General features: G+C 34.8%; 1 long non-coding RNA gene across 1 annotated transcript in view; it reads left to right on the forward strand.

Annotated features, from left to right (window-relative positions):
* The first annotated feature begins 914 nt into the window (after positions 1-914).
* The window catches only part of LOC140156306 (uncharacterized), a 78,013-nt gene continuing 61,256 nt past the window's right edge, over positions 915-17,671 (forward strand). Inside the window, exons 1-2 of the long non-coding RNA XR_011859519.1 lie at positions 915-1,040; positions 1,384-1,496. This is a non-coding gene — a long non-coding RNA (uncharacterized lncRNA). The remainder of the gene's footprint in view (positions 1,041-1,383; positions 1,497-17,671) is intronic.

Genomic DNA, 17,671 nt, shown 5'->3' on the forward strand with positions numbered 1-17,671 from the left:
ATTGCACATCAGAAGTTTTCATACTGGCTCTAATACCAATAGTTGGAAGATACGCTGTTCACTTCTAATAAACTTGGGGCTCATACTCATAGGCAAAAGTTGAGTGAAGTTAAGTTAAAGGCCAAAGTTGTGCAGCAAGCTTGGAGGGGATCATCTTAGCTTATCCAGATAACATCATCACTAAGAATGACATCAGTCCATCATACCACAAACTCAATGGATTGAAAAGTTGAAAGGAAAAATGCTAAGTGCTTAATTCGCTGGGTGTATGACCATTTTGTGGTCTGATTTATTTTATTAAATGGTTAGCCGACTGGCTGTAGAGATGAGATGAACTGATATGAGGTGCATTTAACGAGCCGATGAGCATGAGTGGCTAAATTTTTTGATTATTATCTTTTTTTTATTACTATGTTCACTGATTTGGGTCAGCTGACTTTCCCCACCATAAGCTATCCAATCTTCTCTATTACAATCCTCAGTGGCCAAGTTCTAAACCCCATATGTGCACCTGTGACTGAACTCGTGTGTATTGGGGTTACCAAAACTCATACCAGAAACCAAAGTTGATTCAAAGGTTACACATTGGTGAATAGAGGGTCATGAACTGTATCTGTTGGTATGAGATTCAGGATGAAACCAAAGAGTTTGTTAAAATGGAGTGCAGAAAGTAGATGTTATCAGGATTGATGTCATTGAAGTTTGGGACAAAAAGTAGCGTTTGTAGACTTCATATAGAGTCATAGACAGAAACTATTGTTCTGGTGGAGCCATACCCGGAAGCCATACCAAGAGTCTGATCATGAAGCTTGTAGATTCAGTGACTACACAGAAAGTGGTATAGACCAATATTTAATATGATAATAAATAAGATAAAACAATTATATCAATATTGTTCTCTCCTTTTATTCATTTGTATGTTCTTAGGTTAATATCACAGCAATTGGTTCAAGTTGGTTGTTCAAGCAGCCATGAGAGTATGGGTTATCTACTGAAGATAGCAGAGAAGGAGCGATTGCTATAATCATGATAATATCAATGTGAGTGTCAGCTCATTGAATTAATTAAGTGTTTTACAGTTCAATAAAATATTGAATATTGCTGTCTACTGAAGATAGCAATATCTGATTAGCAGTATAATTTATAGTTAATTACACCAATGATGGCTTATTTTGAATATGACATGCCTTGTGGAATGCTTGATTCTTTTTCAACCTTTCTTGAGAACATATTTTTAAGGAAATAAGATTTTTGCGTGAACGATATAGTCAAAGACAAACACCCTCAATTGGATACCCCAAAAAGGAAGAAGGAGCATTTTGTTTGCCATTAATTTGGAAAAGTTATTAATTATTTGCACTGCTTATCACTTAATGATTGCAGATGAAGCAGATCTTGGAATTAACACAAAGAGAGCTTCTGGCAACAGCTCAGGACCAACCAACACGGATGGTGAACTATATTCTCTACTTAATGTTCCAGTGACAGTGAAATATGTAAGTTGAGATTTTATAAACATTATACTAAACTTTAAAAATAAGTTATTATTCCTGATAAGACACTGTATTATGTATACTTGCTTTCGTAAGCCGTAAATAAATTTTGTTTGATTGCAGAATATGAAAATAAATAAATTTGTCATGTAATTATTATAAACAAATCACTGATAAAATCTGCAATTTAGCATTAGTTTTGGTTGGTTAGCCAGCAACCTGTTGTGGTATAAACTTAACATTGACATAAACACAGGTAAGCTTATGAAATGATCCACCTGTCTGAGGAGTCAATGGTCATTTATAGGTCATTTAATGGTCACTTTAACTTACATTATTATAGTGCTTACCTGAAAATTGACCACTTAAAATGTTTAATTACAGTAATTGATCAAGCAAGTATTCCTATTGGAATATCAGGTAACAATCAAGTATAGGAAATGACCTTTGTTTGAAGATCAAAAAGATAATTTGTTAATTGTTAAATGAAAATTCCTTGCAAATTATCTTTGACCAAATTGGAGGTTTGGTTCTGTACAAACATGTTAATGACTTTGAAATAATAAAAATAATAATTAACTATCCGGTTTTTAAATTTATTATGCTGAATTTTGTCACCTGTTTTTGTTTGTGGCATTCCATATCTCTTGGTTTTGTATAGAAAGCATAACTAATCACGCTAATTGTATATTGGGATAAAATTATTTCATAAATGCCGAGTGCCGACACTTCATTTAAAGAAGAGAGTACTTAGCGGCCATGGATGAGGTCCTCTTTGGTTGGTCAGTGGCTTCTTTGATATGGCTTTTTGTTGCCGATTTTGGAGGAACGTGGGAAGAAGTGGGTAAACAAATAGCTGCCAAATGTTTATTATAAGGTTTTATGTGTCTTAGTGGGTAGAGTCAGAGTAGAGTACTGGCCCAACGGAATTGCTGCGGCTGGTGCACCACTTTTCAGCCTAAAAAATAAATTAACAAATTAAAAATAAACGAAATAAACAAATTGACAACAACAAAAAATCAGATATTTAATGTCATAGTTTTGCAGTTTCTATTAACTTATCGTTAAAATTGTACATTTATTTTCAAAAGTGCTTGGACTTTTGCCTCTTTACACCCCAATGAGGGTCTCTGCCCCTTCAAACCCCAGACACCCACTTTCAGCTGCACAACTTTTAAATTTGTTACGACGGCCTGCACAGTGGTGGAAACTTGCTGGTGTATTTATTAACTTGGAAAAAAGTCTGAATTAATAAAATTAGCAAAATCTGTAGATTAAATACAGACTTCTGCTTTCCCTATGGCTCATCATTAATTATAGTGCCGGGTAAATGAACCATGAGAGTGATATGTCCTTTGGAGGGGATGTTTAAGCTGTTAGTCCTGTGTATAGAATGTTATACCTATACATTGTATTTCATATCAGTTCCATAAAGTGTAGGGTGTTTGCACCTGGATGTTACCAATCCATCTGGATTTGTTTATGGGGATCCTTTACAGCCATGTTGTAGTTTTTCCATAAAAATAGATACCAGCACATATACCAATTAACCAGTGCATAATGTCGCCAATGCACATTACTCTGTCCATCATGACAGAGTTTGGTTCTTTTGATGTGTTATGACCTTCCCGCACGCCTTGTACATAACAGTTTTGTATGGGTATCACATGATAATAATAAACCTGACTGAATTTGACGGTTTAGTATTAAATCTCTGATTTGGTCAGAAATACAGCATAATTAGCATTAGGCTTAGATTTGTGTTATATTAGTGTAAAAATCTAGCTTTCTAGAAAAATTGAGGGCGGGCTCAGGAGAAATATCCCACTGCAGCTTATTTCCAAGTTAAATAAGCAGATAATACTTTTGTCCAAAATGGCGATTCACACTTTATCTATGATCATAATGATATTGTGATTTTGTCCAAATGATGTCCTAAATAAAGAGTTTTAATTTTGAGTTTAATGTTACAGTTATAGGGCTAAAGTTTAGGTAAAGTGTACTCCTCTCATTTTTTTTTTATCTTTAACCTCAAAGAGGTGAGGCAAATTGCCTTTATTTCTTTGTTATTATCTCTTTTCATATTATTATCATACAATATTTTTGATTTGGGATTTCATATTCAATACATCATGTTATCATTACCCCCAGACAGAAATAATTCGACCACAAACACCAATTGCGCATCTGTCAGGCATTCAGACAGACATTCATATATTTATTTGCATCAAATATCATAATTATGTTACAATAAATTAGCATGCACATTAAGAAAACAGCTTCCACAATACTTTGAAAATATAGTTAGTATTATTACCAGGACCTAGATGAACCTACCTAAGATACCTCCCCAGTAAACTATCTACCTGGGAGCTGATCAAGTCATAACAATACTAATAATAACTATATTATTGGATATACCGCCCCAGTGAACAATCTACCTGGAATCTAGTACCTCCCCAGTGAACAATCTACCTGGGAGCTGAATTGATCATGTCATAACAAAACTAATGAATATATTATTGGATATACCGTCCCAGTGAACAATCTACCTGGAATCTAGTACCTCCCCAGTGAACAATCTACCTGGGAGCTGAATTGATCATGAATCAGGACCTAGATGATCATGTCATAACTAAACAAATGAATAATTATATTAGTGAATAGTGGGCTGAATCTTTACGATAACTGTGCATGAATACTGTTCTTCCAAGAGATTGCTTCCTGGAATCCTAGGAGAGAAATTCCTGAAAGGTTAATTTGGATATAAAATAGTATATTAATCCAATATGAAAATATATAAAGAAGTATACATGTACATAATTAAATACATGTTAGAAAACATTGCCTTACTTGACTGTTTTAACATTGAGTAATCCTTGATAATATTATAGTGAAAGTTAAATCGCACCCATAGAACAGTTCATTCAACATGTTAAACTAGCTCAGAGAAGAGTTACCGCCGAACTACTTTTTCTACAAGATGAAGTACCTGCAAAATTTATTCTTTAATATAGCCAAGCACAGGGTGGTCTTTTGACATTTTTACCGAAACGAACTTTGCTGATACCACCATCATAAATATAAAAGAGCCCAGAGCATATGAATATGTCAAATTGCACACCCCTAACTCTTGTAAGTACCGGTAATTACATATTTCATTTCATTTTATTCGCCAGAAAAACGTTATAAAATACATATATTGCCCATCTATAAGCACTACATCAAAAACAATTAGATATTTAAAAATGATTATATAAGCCCCTTGAGAAAGATCATCAGGACTGTTAGATAACATACCAATGGTAAACTGCTTCACGAGTCCAACAATTCGATATTAATACATCTTTGCTATAATTGCTACTGGTACCACACTTATGTAGATAATATCCTGGTATAGGTTATATTTACCCAGTAGTTTAAATGAACAAACAAAGCAAAGTGAGTTGCAAATTTTTTGTTACAGTATTAAATTTAATTTACAATATAATCTTCTTCAGATAATGTCACATATTTTATTAAATTTTCTTCGATTATCCAAGATTATTCTTTCTTATACATCAACATTTTTTAATTAGCCATAAACTTTCAGCTTTTATTATACTATTTTCAAACCTTTAATGGCTTTAAATGCACACCTTGCAATAGGGAGTGGTGGGTGGGAGAAAAATTCACCATATGACTTGTCTGCATGAATGTTGACAGAATAATGGTGGTACATACACACACACAAGAATCAAGCCTTGTTAAAGGTGATCGCTGATTGGCCCAATGATCACTGATGGTGCCATGATAAACAAATAGACAATACACATGTATCACCTCATATTGATCTTATATCACTTCATATTGATCTTTTAGCAATAAACTAACAGGACCAAACCATTATTTCTGCAGGGGTCAAACTGGTTTTTAACCTGGTGGTTCAAAACGTTATTACCCCCAGACAGAAATAATTCGACCACAAACACCAATTGCGCATCTGTCAGGCATTCAGACAGACATTCATATATTTATTTGCATCAAATATCATAATTATGTTACAATAAATTAGCATGCACATTAAGAAAACAGCTTCCACAATACTTTGAAAATATAGTTAGTATTATTACCAGGACCTAGATGAACCTACCTAAGATACCTCCCCAGTGAACTATCTACCTGGGAGCTGATCAAGTCATAACAATACTAATAATAACTATATTATTGGATATACCGCCCCAGTGAACAATCTACCTGGAATCTAGTACCTCCCAGTGAACAATCTACCTGGGAGCTGAATTGATCATGTCATAACAAAACTAATGAATATATTATTGGATATACCGTCCCAGTGAACAATCTACCTGGAATCTAGTACCTCCCCAGTGAACAATCTACCTGGGAGCTGAATTGATCATGAATCAGGACCTAGATGATCATGTCATAACTAAACAAATGAATAATTATATTAGTGAATAGTGGGCTGAATCTTTACGATAACTGTGCATGAATACTGTTCTTCCAAGAGATTGCTTCCTGGAATCCTAGGAGAGAAATTCCTGAAAGGTTAATTTGGATATAAAATAGTATATTAATCCAATATGAAAATATATAAAGAAGTATACATGTACATAATTAAATACATGTTAGAAAACATTGCCAAAGGAGGCGCTAGTCATACATTAAAATGTATGCAAGTGACTCCCTTAGCCCCCCCCTTTTTTTTTTTTTTTTTTTTTTGCATTATTTGGTATTGCCAAGAAATAGATGAGTGCATTTGAGTAACAGTGTTAATAATCCAAGCAGTATCACCTGCATAATACGATTAACTTTAATGCATTCATCGTCAATACAATGTAACTGTGGCTGAATAGTTATAGATGGAAAATTAGGTTAAACGTTATATTGTGAATACCTTTTGGTCAAACAATTTGTGAGTTTTTGTGACCCATTTGTAATCCATACCTCATAAAACTTTATAAAGTTTTGTAGCCAACATATTGTAGCCAACATATTGCGAGGGCCTTTTATAGATCTGTTATCGCCCGTTATGATTATCAGATTATCAGCAACTTATTCTTATATAGCGCATTATATCAAAAACCACAAGGCGCTTTACAATTAAAACATGAGTACGTAAAAACAAAATGCCCATAGAACTATAAATATACATCATTAAAAATAACAATTAAATTTTAAATGAGGAACACGATGAACATTGCACAAAAGGGATTGCACGGAAAAATACATGCAAAATGAGCAAAGAAACAACTATGTGAAATGTTTAAAGTGACGGCAAAAGCAATAAAGCAAGATAAGCTTAACCAAAGTAATTTGGTATAAACAACGGCAATATACTGCAAACAGATATCAAACAGTTCATTTTTAAGTTTATCATATTCTTCATTTCTTATGTGATTTAATTTCTGACATGTGAAGAGGAAATTAATGATTGGTACTTTCAAGATCGATATTACATAATTTACATATACCCGTGTTATGTTCATGCCAAGACTTAATGTTATATTCAAGTGGAAGCGTATTAGTACGAGCTTTAAACTTAAGCGAACTTCCATAAAAATCTGTGGAATCAAGAAGATAATCTTCTAAGCTTGGTTTTTCCTTATATTTACAGTAATTTACCAGAGTTTTCTTCGTTGAAGCCATCTCTAACCATAATTTATCATCTAGTTCTTTTTAATATAATTAAACGAGTTCACCCAGTTACTGTTAAAAGGTTCTCTGTTTGAGAACATATGATCTGTTTGAGAACATATGATCTAGACCACAGTAAGTGAGTGCCTCTTGGATATGTGTAAAACATATTTACACCAGGTATAATACTCAATGAAAAGAGCAATCACGAGAGCAACCAATAAATTAACTTGAGTGGAGTAGGCAAAATATTATGCTAAACATATTGCACACTTTTTTTTTTTTTTTTTAAATATAATTAATAACCAAAATTGCACAATTATTAATAATACAATAATATCAAATATGAACTAACAATACCAAAGTGGCGAAGCAAACATATCTACACCAGGTATAATGCTCAAATGAAAAGAGCAAGACACATCACGAGAGCGACCAAATACTATATATGAAAACAATCTTGAAATTTGCGGGCACCGTAATTCTGTTTCTTAAGTTTCTGGAGAAAATGTGAAAATGTAGTTTGGTCACTGACTAACTTACGCCAACCTGACAATTGAATTCTTAATAATTATTGTTCTTGTACAATGTAAGTTATCCACTGCACAGTGTCAGCAAATGTGAACTTATAACTTGAGCACTCCAATTGCTAAATATACTTACTCCATACTTCCATTAAGCAGACATTTGGAGTACCGATACACAACAACTGAAAGTAATATTTGATGATGCTGTATAATACATGCTGGTGAGCCAGTCAAATGTTCCGATAAATTGAATCACATAATTCCAATACTTTGGTCCCATCTCAATAAGAAGTGAGTACATGGTTGTTGTGTTTTTTTTTTTTTTTTTTTTTTTTTTTTTTTTTTTGTTTTTTTGTTTTTAATACATGATTGCATGCCGTTTTATTTTATGCTATTAACCCCAGCGATCGAAACAGTCCTTGTGTAGCTTATAAATGCAACATGCAATACTATACAATTTCTTCTTCACCTAGGCAGAAGTGCATCTATACCTAGTGTTTAATTATACCATTATCATGTTAATCGAGTATATTTATTAATCTGTGCCGAATATATTGTACGCTGTTCTTGTATCATCCTTTGACTGCTTAATAAAGGACCATGCAGTAACTTCTTCAGTGGTATTTGCATCCATCCTTAGCCTCCTTCGTAACATTCCATGTTATGTGCAAAACTATACCAATATAAGTCATTGTTATATGTGGCTAAAGTAAGCCCCTGAAGGTATTGTAGGTTAATGATGGGATCAACGTCAAGTAGCTGTGGTAATTGCGACTCTTAAAACAGGCAAAGCATCTTCCCTTCTGCTACCCGACTAGAAGTATTTAATCTGCAATGAAGAAGAGAGAAACAAGGAGGAGCAAATTGTGCAAGCATATAGTCCTTCACCTACATATACACACAAACCTAATGAAAATACCTTACTCAAAGAAAAAACAAAATATTTACTCATTTTTTGAAAATCCGGTACATAAAGATGTCACCGAGAGGAGTAAACAATTGAAGTAAACTATGCCGAGTTGGAACTCATTGCTGATCAATAAGCATTCGGCAAATTAGCTGGAAGAATTTGGGCAATCCAACCATAGACCATAGACTATGATCCAACAACTTGTTTATCACTTTGGCTTTCCTGATGATAATTTTCCATAAGCTCCTTTAAAAATCACAATTTTTTTTTATTTTTTAATATAGAATATGTTATATTCTATTTTAGTTAATAAATGTTAACCATTATGAATGCGCTCAATTTACAATTACTGTATTCAACATTAAGTGGTCAAATGATTAGTGTTAATTTAATGTAATACTAACAGCCAGAGTATGCAAATAAGTGGAGTACGAGGCAGTCTATCTACTGTCCGATAAGCGACCTTCCAAAATGCTAAATTTATTATAGTGCTGTTCATTTCTGTTGACATTTTCCGCAAGTTTCATACACAAGCATCTCTATTTACATGACGCTCACCGATTGCCTTGAATATTAAACCTGCTAACCATTTTACAATTTTTCATGACGATTGCTATCAGCAAAAACTGTGCACCATTCAAAATTAAAACTGCACACGAGTGCACCATTCAGAATTAAAGCTGCTCATTAAATTTCCCGACGGTCATTGACATTACTACAAGATGCCCCACAAACAGCGCGCCATATGAATGGACAGAGCATAAACAGTAGTACGATGTACGTCGCCGGCATGGCCCACCTCTTATTTTAATTTACCTCCAACAAGGGGAAACCCCCGAGATCTTTTAATCCACTACAACAATCAAAATCCGTGAATTTATTGGACCTTGGACCAAGGCTTGGTACTACCCAAAAAGTTTGAGTTCTCTTGACCCAACGCTTATTATTTCTGATCCATGCTTTTTATCAAAGCACCCTTTAAATCAATCATTGCCCCAACTTGTCATTCATTCTGGCATTCATTGCCCCGCCCTGTTTTGAAATAATATCGATCATATTTTTTTTTATAACAATGAAACACGCCAATTCGATATAATCAAGTGCGTTGAATTCTGCAGCCTGTCATGCCTATCTTTGTCCTGCAGAAGTCAGATATTTTTCTCTCAATTAAGTTAATGCATTACGTGAACAACGTAAATTAAATGTAAAAGCCCAATATGATACTAATTTATAACATTTTAACCCCTTAACTGCACAAGTTTATTGATACATAAAAGCTCATAAAATTTGTTTTGGTTTCGACTCAACGTCGTACGTATTCAACGATGTATTATATACTAGTGTAAATTTAGGTATAACGTCATCTCATTAATATTAATATCGACCGTCGTAATCATTGTAATGCATGTAATGGGTTGCTGACACGTCATAAAAAATCGGCTATTTGCATAATCACCACCGATTGATTGACGGGCTTTGTGTTTTGTGTTCTGTTTTCGTGAATCAAAGTTTGACATACTTTTAGCTCAGTCATTTTTGTGAAGTAAATTTAATAAAGCAATATTAATACTTTGTCTCACTATTGAATATATCTCCCTACGTTTATACTGAAACTGATATGACGAACTTTTTAAAAGCAAGTTTCTCACCAAATCAACTCATTATGACTGCCATTATGACCTCAACACCACTGCTGCCTCCTCTTCATGGATACTCGGGATAGATGACTGCAGACATCTTACTTGAAAATTACGTTTCAGTACTGTTATTTTACGTAGAATTGTTACAATCCAGCGGCTTCCGTTCCCTCAATCGGGTTAGTTTTAACCAGGTATTTGATGCAAATAAAATTCCGATCAATGTCGCAAATTATTTACCCTTCGATCCTTCCATGCTTGCCGCATAAGGCCGCTGTAAACCTCATCTCGATGGTTTCACTCGCCCGGCCGCTGGTTGTTTCGTGCGTAAACACTTCAAATTAAAACGTCTATTTTCTGCCCACTTCAGATGCAAAAAGGAGACCAAACTATTACTACCATTTGTAGTTGCGATGTTTTAGACATTTGTGATGCCACTAGAATCTGGACGTCGATACCAATTGAATTGGTCCTGTCCAAGTATTTCTTTTTAGATGTAGATTTAAACGGTCTATGAATGCACTTAAATAACCGATGAAATATCAAGCCATGCACCCGCGAATTGCCCGGTACTTGTGCAATTATAATAGACCTAAAGTTTTTATTCCAGCTAGTAGCATCATTTATCCACAGCGGTCCCCTCAATTTATTTCCTTCATACACGATCATGACAAATTTGTTTTAATTCTCCAACGAAATTCGTGAGAAAAATTCACCATATGACTTGTCTGCATGAATGTTGACAGAATAATGGTGGTACATACACACACACACAAGAATCAAGCCTTGTTAAAGGTGATCGCTGATTGGCCCAATGATCACTGATGGTGCCCATGATAAACAAATAGACAATACACATGTATCACCTCATATTGATCTTATATCACTTCATATTGATCTTTTAGCAATAAACTAACAGGACCAAACCATTATTTCTGCAGGGGTCAAACTGGTTTTTAACCTGGTGGTTCAAAACGTTATTTTACAGGCCTATACATATTGGCCTATATGTATTATTATCATACAATATTTTTTGATTGGGATTTCCTGTTCAATAATCTTACAGGCCTATATTGGGCCTACATGTATTATTATCATACAATATTTTTTGATTGGGATTTCATGTTCAATACATCATGTTATCATCTTACATAATGGGCATACAATATTTTGATTGGGATTACATGTTCAATACATCTTGTTATCATTTTACAGGTCTCTACATATTAGAACCTCATAGTTTAAGACCAGATTACATAATATTCAGTGTACTCCTCTCATAGTTTTATTGCCGTCATTCATAATAATTTTAAAAAAATGCAAAGTATCACACGGCAGCCATTTTGTATTTTAATTCTGTCCACTCAAGAGCAATTTACCGTGGCAACAAGAATGAAAGACTGACAAGACAAAACAATTTAATTTAATCCAATAAGAATGCCGATGTTTGATTGAGCATGACAGGATGGTCATTGTATCTTAAGGACAAAGTGTCATGGGAAAATCCTATAATTTGCAGCGATTAATATGCTTTTAATTTCAAATTTATTCAAATATTAAGAAATTTGTGAATTCCTATTAGGAACTCACCTTGCTGCGAAGGCTTTAACACTTAAGATTGTTACTTTGACAGTATTTGCAGAAAATTAGTCCATGAATGAACAATAGCCTAAAAGAAAAGTTTGGAATTAGTTATGTCTTTTCGTCATTTTGTATCCTAACCATGCTAACAGAATATAAGTTTGTTCAAAAACTTTTGTTTCTTTGTTGTTCTTTAAGGTTTTTGACTCATTTATTCTGTCATGTACCAATCCATCATGTTTTGTTGAGAAATGAGAAAAGGAAGTGCGATTCTGTAATCTTTGTGTTAAGTTTTTTATATCTTTAAGGCAAGTGGGATGGTTAGAGCCATATTCCAGTTTTTTACACAATTATATTGTACTTTAAATATACCCTGCAAAAATCAAGACTCTAGGTGCTGTAGTTTTGTCAAAATCCGAGATTTTGAATAAAACGACGGAACCGGCGTTTTATTATTACGATGGAATTATTAGTCGAACGCATACACAATGTTCATAACACACAGTATGTATACGGTGTGCGGGATGGTGATATACACAACAAAGGGTCGTACCATAACATGATCGATGGAGTGGTATGTATTGGCGACATGTGCGCTGGTAGTAAATTCCAATTTTCTTTGCTTTGCCGTAGTTGTTCGGCTCAAAAATAAAAGGGGATATATCTGACAGTAAAAGCTAACATTTTATGGCAAAGAAATGCTAATCCATTTTGTTTGAAAATGTTATAATATGGCTTTAATAACATATCAACACGTTGATCTTATAGGAAATAAGTCAAGGAAGCCAATAACTGGATTTATATTTCCAAAGGGCTTGCTGTTTTTGAGCTATAAAGGTCAATAATATATCAAAACAAAAGTTGTCAGCATTTCCCCCTCCCGAGAAAAACAACACCCCTTATATCAAGCCTTAAAGTTAAAATCTCCTTCATACATCCTATACCATTCTTCTTGTCTGTCAGCTTAATTTGTCTCAATATTTCAGGACAAACACCTGAGCTAATTCATGCTCCCTCTGATGCACCTTAATGTTAAGTTTGTGTTGGGTATGGGTAGACTCACTACCAACAATACTAGAGGAAATTAAATGTGTAATATGAACCACATTTCTTTTCATACAAATTTTATGGCAAACCGTAATATGTTTGATACGTGCATGGTATTAATATGTATTATGGTGTATTATATTGTATTGTATTGTATTGTATTGTTTTGTTTTGTAGAAAATTGGGAAAATAATATTATTTGTGACATGAAACCAGTGTGATCCATCTTAAGTTTCTGCTTGTATCTGAATGTCAAAATATGTACCATTTAGACTATAACTGATTGAGTCACATTCTGTTCCTTCATATAGAAGCAGTGGCGGCGCTATGGGGGGGGGGACAAACCCAAAATTGCATAAATTTTCACTTTTTGCGGCAATTTTGCGCAAAATTTGTCGATTTTGCCCCCCCCCCCCTGAAATTCATTTTGCCCCCCAATGCCCCCTGAAAAAATTCCTGGTGCCGCCACTGTATAAACTTTTAACTGCTCAACAGCCTTTAGTAGGCCTATTCCTTAAAATTTTAAGACGTGAATCTCTTGGTTAGTAGACTTGGATCTTGCTGCTTTATGAAAAGAACACCTGTTTGCTGATCAGGAGCCCGGGATCAGGAGGTCCTGGGTTTGGTCTTAGTCCTCTTTAGAGTAATCAAAGATTCGAACGAGAAAAATATGTTGCTGCTACAATTGTGCAAACATTGCAAATATAGAAAATCAATTGTTCAAATTTATGCCTCTCCTAGGCCTATTTACACATTGTAGTCTATAGGCTTGTTCAGACGATCGCTTGTAAAGTCGCTTGTAACTACATTCAAATGTTAACTTGTATGTAGTGACCGTCTAAACACACTCGCATGTAGCTACATGCAAGTTACAAGTGACGATTTTACATGTAAGATATCTTACATGTAGCGAGCAACATTCGAATGTAAGGCCAGTGTGAACAAGACTTGCATGTTAACTCGCTTGTAAGCATGACCTTGATGACCCAATCCTATTCTGATTGTGCATAATCATGGCATAATTTACCAGTGAAGGTCACTCTTACAAGTGAGTTGGCTTACAAGTAAGTCCCGTGTGGACACACACTTGCTTGTAGCGTAATTTAATTGCTGGCTCGCTTGTAAGTTACATTCAAAAGTAGGCTACCGTCTAAACACACCTTATAACTTTTGCAATTCAATGTGCCTAGTTGGCAGCTCATTGAGTCTAGTGACCAGTCTGACCCTAGCATTAGTAGGCTCCTGCTTTCTGTAATTATCCTACTTTTCAACCATTGTGTGAAATGGACAGTGAAATTAAATTCAAACAGCTCTTGTGATGGCAAGAATTCCATTTAGTATTGACATTGACTTTGTTTTGACATTAGCTTCCTTCATCTGAAATTTTTGGCAAAGTTTGTGTCATTCAATGACATATCATTACAGTGTAACATCTTATTCATGTTAGAAAGGAAGTGCAAACGTTGTTCATTAACAAAATGATATTCATCTTCAATCTTATTTGCGTCACAATGAACACAAAGTCTGTCTTCAATTAAAGTTTTTGGCGAGGTATGTCGACCTGACTCAATTCTAAGAGAATGGCAACTAATTCTAAGGTTAGTGAATGCTAATCTACGTTTACGATTAAACATAACAGTATAATTTTCTTTACAAAATTGTTGTTTAAAAGTACAATAAGTCCTCAGTTTAGGTTGAGAATTTGATGTAACAAATTTCCACTGAGTATTATAACATTGCAAATAGTATAGAAAATCAATTGTTCAAATTTATGCCTCTCCTAGGCCTATTACACATTGTAGTCTACAACTTTTGCAATTCAATGTGCCTAGTTGGCAGCTCATTGAGTCTAGTGACCAGTCTGACCCTAGCATTAGTAGGCTCCTGCTTTCTGTAATTATCCTACTTTTCAACCATTGTGTGAAATGGACAGTGAAATTAAATTCAAACAGCACCCAGCTCTTGTGATGGCAAGAATTCCATTTAGTATTGACATTGACTTTGTTTTGACATAAGCTTCCTTCATCTGAAATTTTTGGCAAAGTTTAGTGATGTGTTGCCTGGAGGGAGAAAAGTAATGCTATTAAGTTAAAGGGACATTCTGAGTTCTTGTACTTCCAAACTACACACACACTATTCCTCATAGTTGCTGGTTTTGTGTGTACTTTTTGCACATTTAGAATGTTAAAGTAGTACAGGCCCTTAGCCAGGATTTTTTCGTGAATATAGAAGGGAGTGGATTTTTCAAATGCAGACTAGCTCTAGTATAGAGCCTCTGCCACGACCAATAATACACAAGCAAATATACCAAGCACAAGGTGTGCTACTACCATATCCACAAGCAATCTGCATCTGAGGCAGCCTTTGGCCTTGATGTCGGCACTACGCGCATCTGCTTGCACTAACGCGCATGTTCGCTGTCCAGTTCAGTTGGACATCGCAGTCCAATGGAACTGACTAAGTTCTAATGCAGACCTTTTCAAGATAAATCTATAAAAGCAGACCTTTAGCCTATGCCATCTACAATTGATTTTTGCAGCCTACATTTCACAGAAAATTCATGATTAGGGGTAAATTATCTAAAATGTTGACATTTTTTGCCCAATTTTCCTCATTTTTGCAGACAAAGCAGATTTTGCCGATTTGTTGGGGTATATAACACACACTCTGGTCACAATGAATAAGCTATAGAAAATGTGTTTTCATGTCAAGAATCAAATCTTAGAACTTGGTATAATCACAAAGAATTATGTGCAAATCCAAAAGGAAATTCTTCTTTTTCATCTTTTACAGTTTATAGAAAGTTGAATTTCTGTGAATGTTTCTGCAAAATGTAGACTTGTCAGCAATATGTAAAAGTGGACCTTCTTGTGAAAGGCAGGGTCATAGCAAGCTTGAAAAATGTGAGGTGGCTATCAAAATGTGAAGTGGCCAAAATGTGCCAAAATTGGAATAAAGCTATAAAGAAAAACATAACAAATTTTAAAAGTGGGGCGGTGACAATGCCCTCCCGGCTGCCCCCGGTTGCTACAGCCCTTATGAAATTATATTCCATTGGGTTTTAATGCAATATTTGGCATCATCCGAGTATCCATTTCCGAAAGCATGTATCACCCAAGCCTATAGCCATAAAATCAAATCCACAAATGCACAACACCACCTTAAAAATCTGTTATAGATGAGTATGTTATCAATATACTATCATTTGTCTGTACATGACAAATCTGTTGTATCAGACTCAATAATTGTCTCTGTTTATGTTATTTTGCACCAATAATTGGATAATAAATACCATAAAAAACCTAAATAAGCTTAAATATAAACCTTGACCCGATTTTTTTATACAATTTGTTTTCAACATTTTTTCGATTGGATGCCGTCCATAACAGGCATCAGAACTGCACACGATTGAGATGAATAAAATGTCTATGCCATTAACTTTAAGCTTATGAGATCATCAGCAAATGGATTTAAAATCTATTAATTCAAATCTTCTGGGTGAAATTAAACAGACTGTCATTGTCTGTGAACATGTCAAAATAGAGATGTAAGGTTGTGTGGGGGTAAAGTGGGGGTAAGATGGGGCAAGGGGGTGAGATGGGGGCAAGGTGAACCCATGGTGAATATCATCTTTTCTCTGGATAGCATGATCTACAAGATGGTGATTAAATTCCAGAATGGATGATAACAAGATTTGGCTTGTCAGAGAAGATGTTTTCTGCAGACTTGCGGTATTAACATGAAAAGCGGATTTGTCTCATTATTGTCTATCAAACTTGTTTATAACTGTCTGTATGCACAATTCCAGATGATGATATAGGTTATTATGGGTGATTTTTCTTCCTTCAAAATTGTTGATTTTCAAAATTTTTAGTTGCAATCGATATATGTAGGCCTATTTGAAATCCAAATGAAAATTTTGAATGGGTATGAACATGCTTACTCCCGATTCCAGAAAAATACAGCACTAAGTTTTTGGAATTAGAAATATATTAACTTGTTTTGTCAAATGAAACATAGCTAAATCCTAATCCTTTAGTTTGTTCGAACTGGTTATCAATGTTAAATTTTAATATTTTTGCAATTTGAGGGAAAATGGACCAAAAACATAAAATTTGGCACGTTTTCTTACAAGTGTAGCTCTTGTTAGCCATCAATCCAAATTCAAGTTGTCAATGTTTGTCATGGGCCAAATGACATGGACCTGATTTGCCACTGAATATCGTAAACAAATCATATTCATACAGATATGGCTGGTAGTTGCAGGCCCGTAACCAGTTGCGCATTGAGGAGTGCCTGGTGGTGCACACTTATGTGAATTTGGGACTTTATTGACATGCACAAAGACAAAAAACAAATAATTTTTGGCAATTAGCAGTGATTATAAGCTGAACAAACTATAAAATTGGACTTAGATTTAGGCAGTGGCGGTGCTACGGAGGGGGAGGGGAGATAATGGAAAATACTCCCCCAGTTTGCGCCCCCACTTTCAAGGCAAAACCCAAAAAATTACACAAATTTCCCCTTTTTGTGGCAATTTCGGGCAAAATTGGTTGATTTTGCCCACATGAAATTCACTTTGCCCCCCCCCCCCCAAAAAACAATTCCTGGTACTGCCACTGATTTGAGGGTGTTCTGGATTGGCAAATCAATATGCGTGTCTAACTTATTCATTGAGTTAACAATAATGAAAGTTGTAGGTAGTTTTAGAGTATTCAGTCCCCAATTGAACATGACAATCTTTTGATAGACCCCAGACAGTGATTACCAAACACAATGCAAATGGCCAATGAACCTAAATGATGGGTAATTGGATGTTCTTTCATCACAGTATTCTAA

The sequence above is a fragment of the Amphiura filiformis genome, chromosome 7 (genome assembly GCF_039555335.1).
Source record: "Amphiura filiformis chromosome 7, Afil_fr2py, whole genome shotgun sequence".
Taxonomy (NCBI): Eukaryota; Metazoa; Echinodermata; class Ophiuroidea; order Amphilepidida; family Amphiuridae; genus Amphiura; species Amphiura filiformis.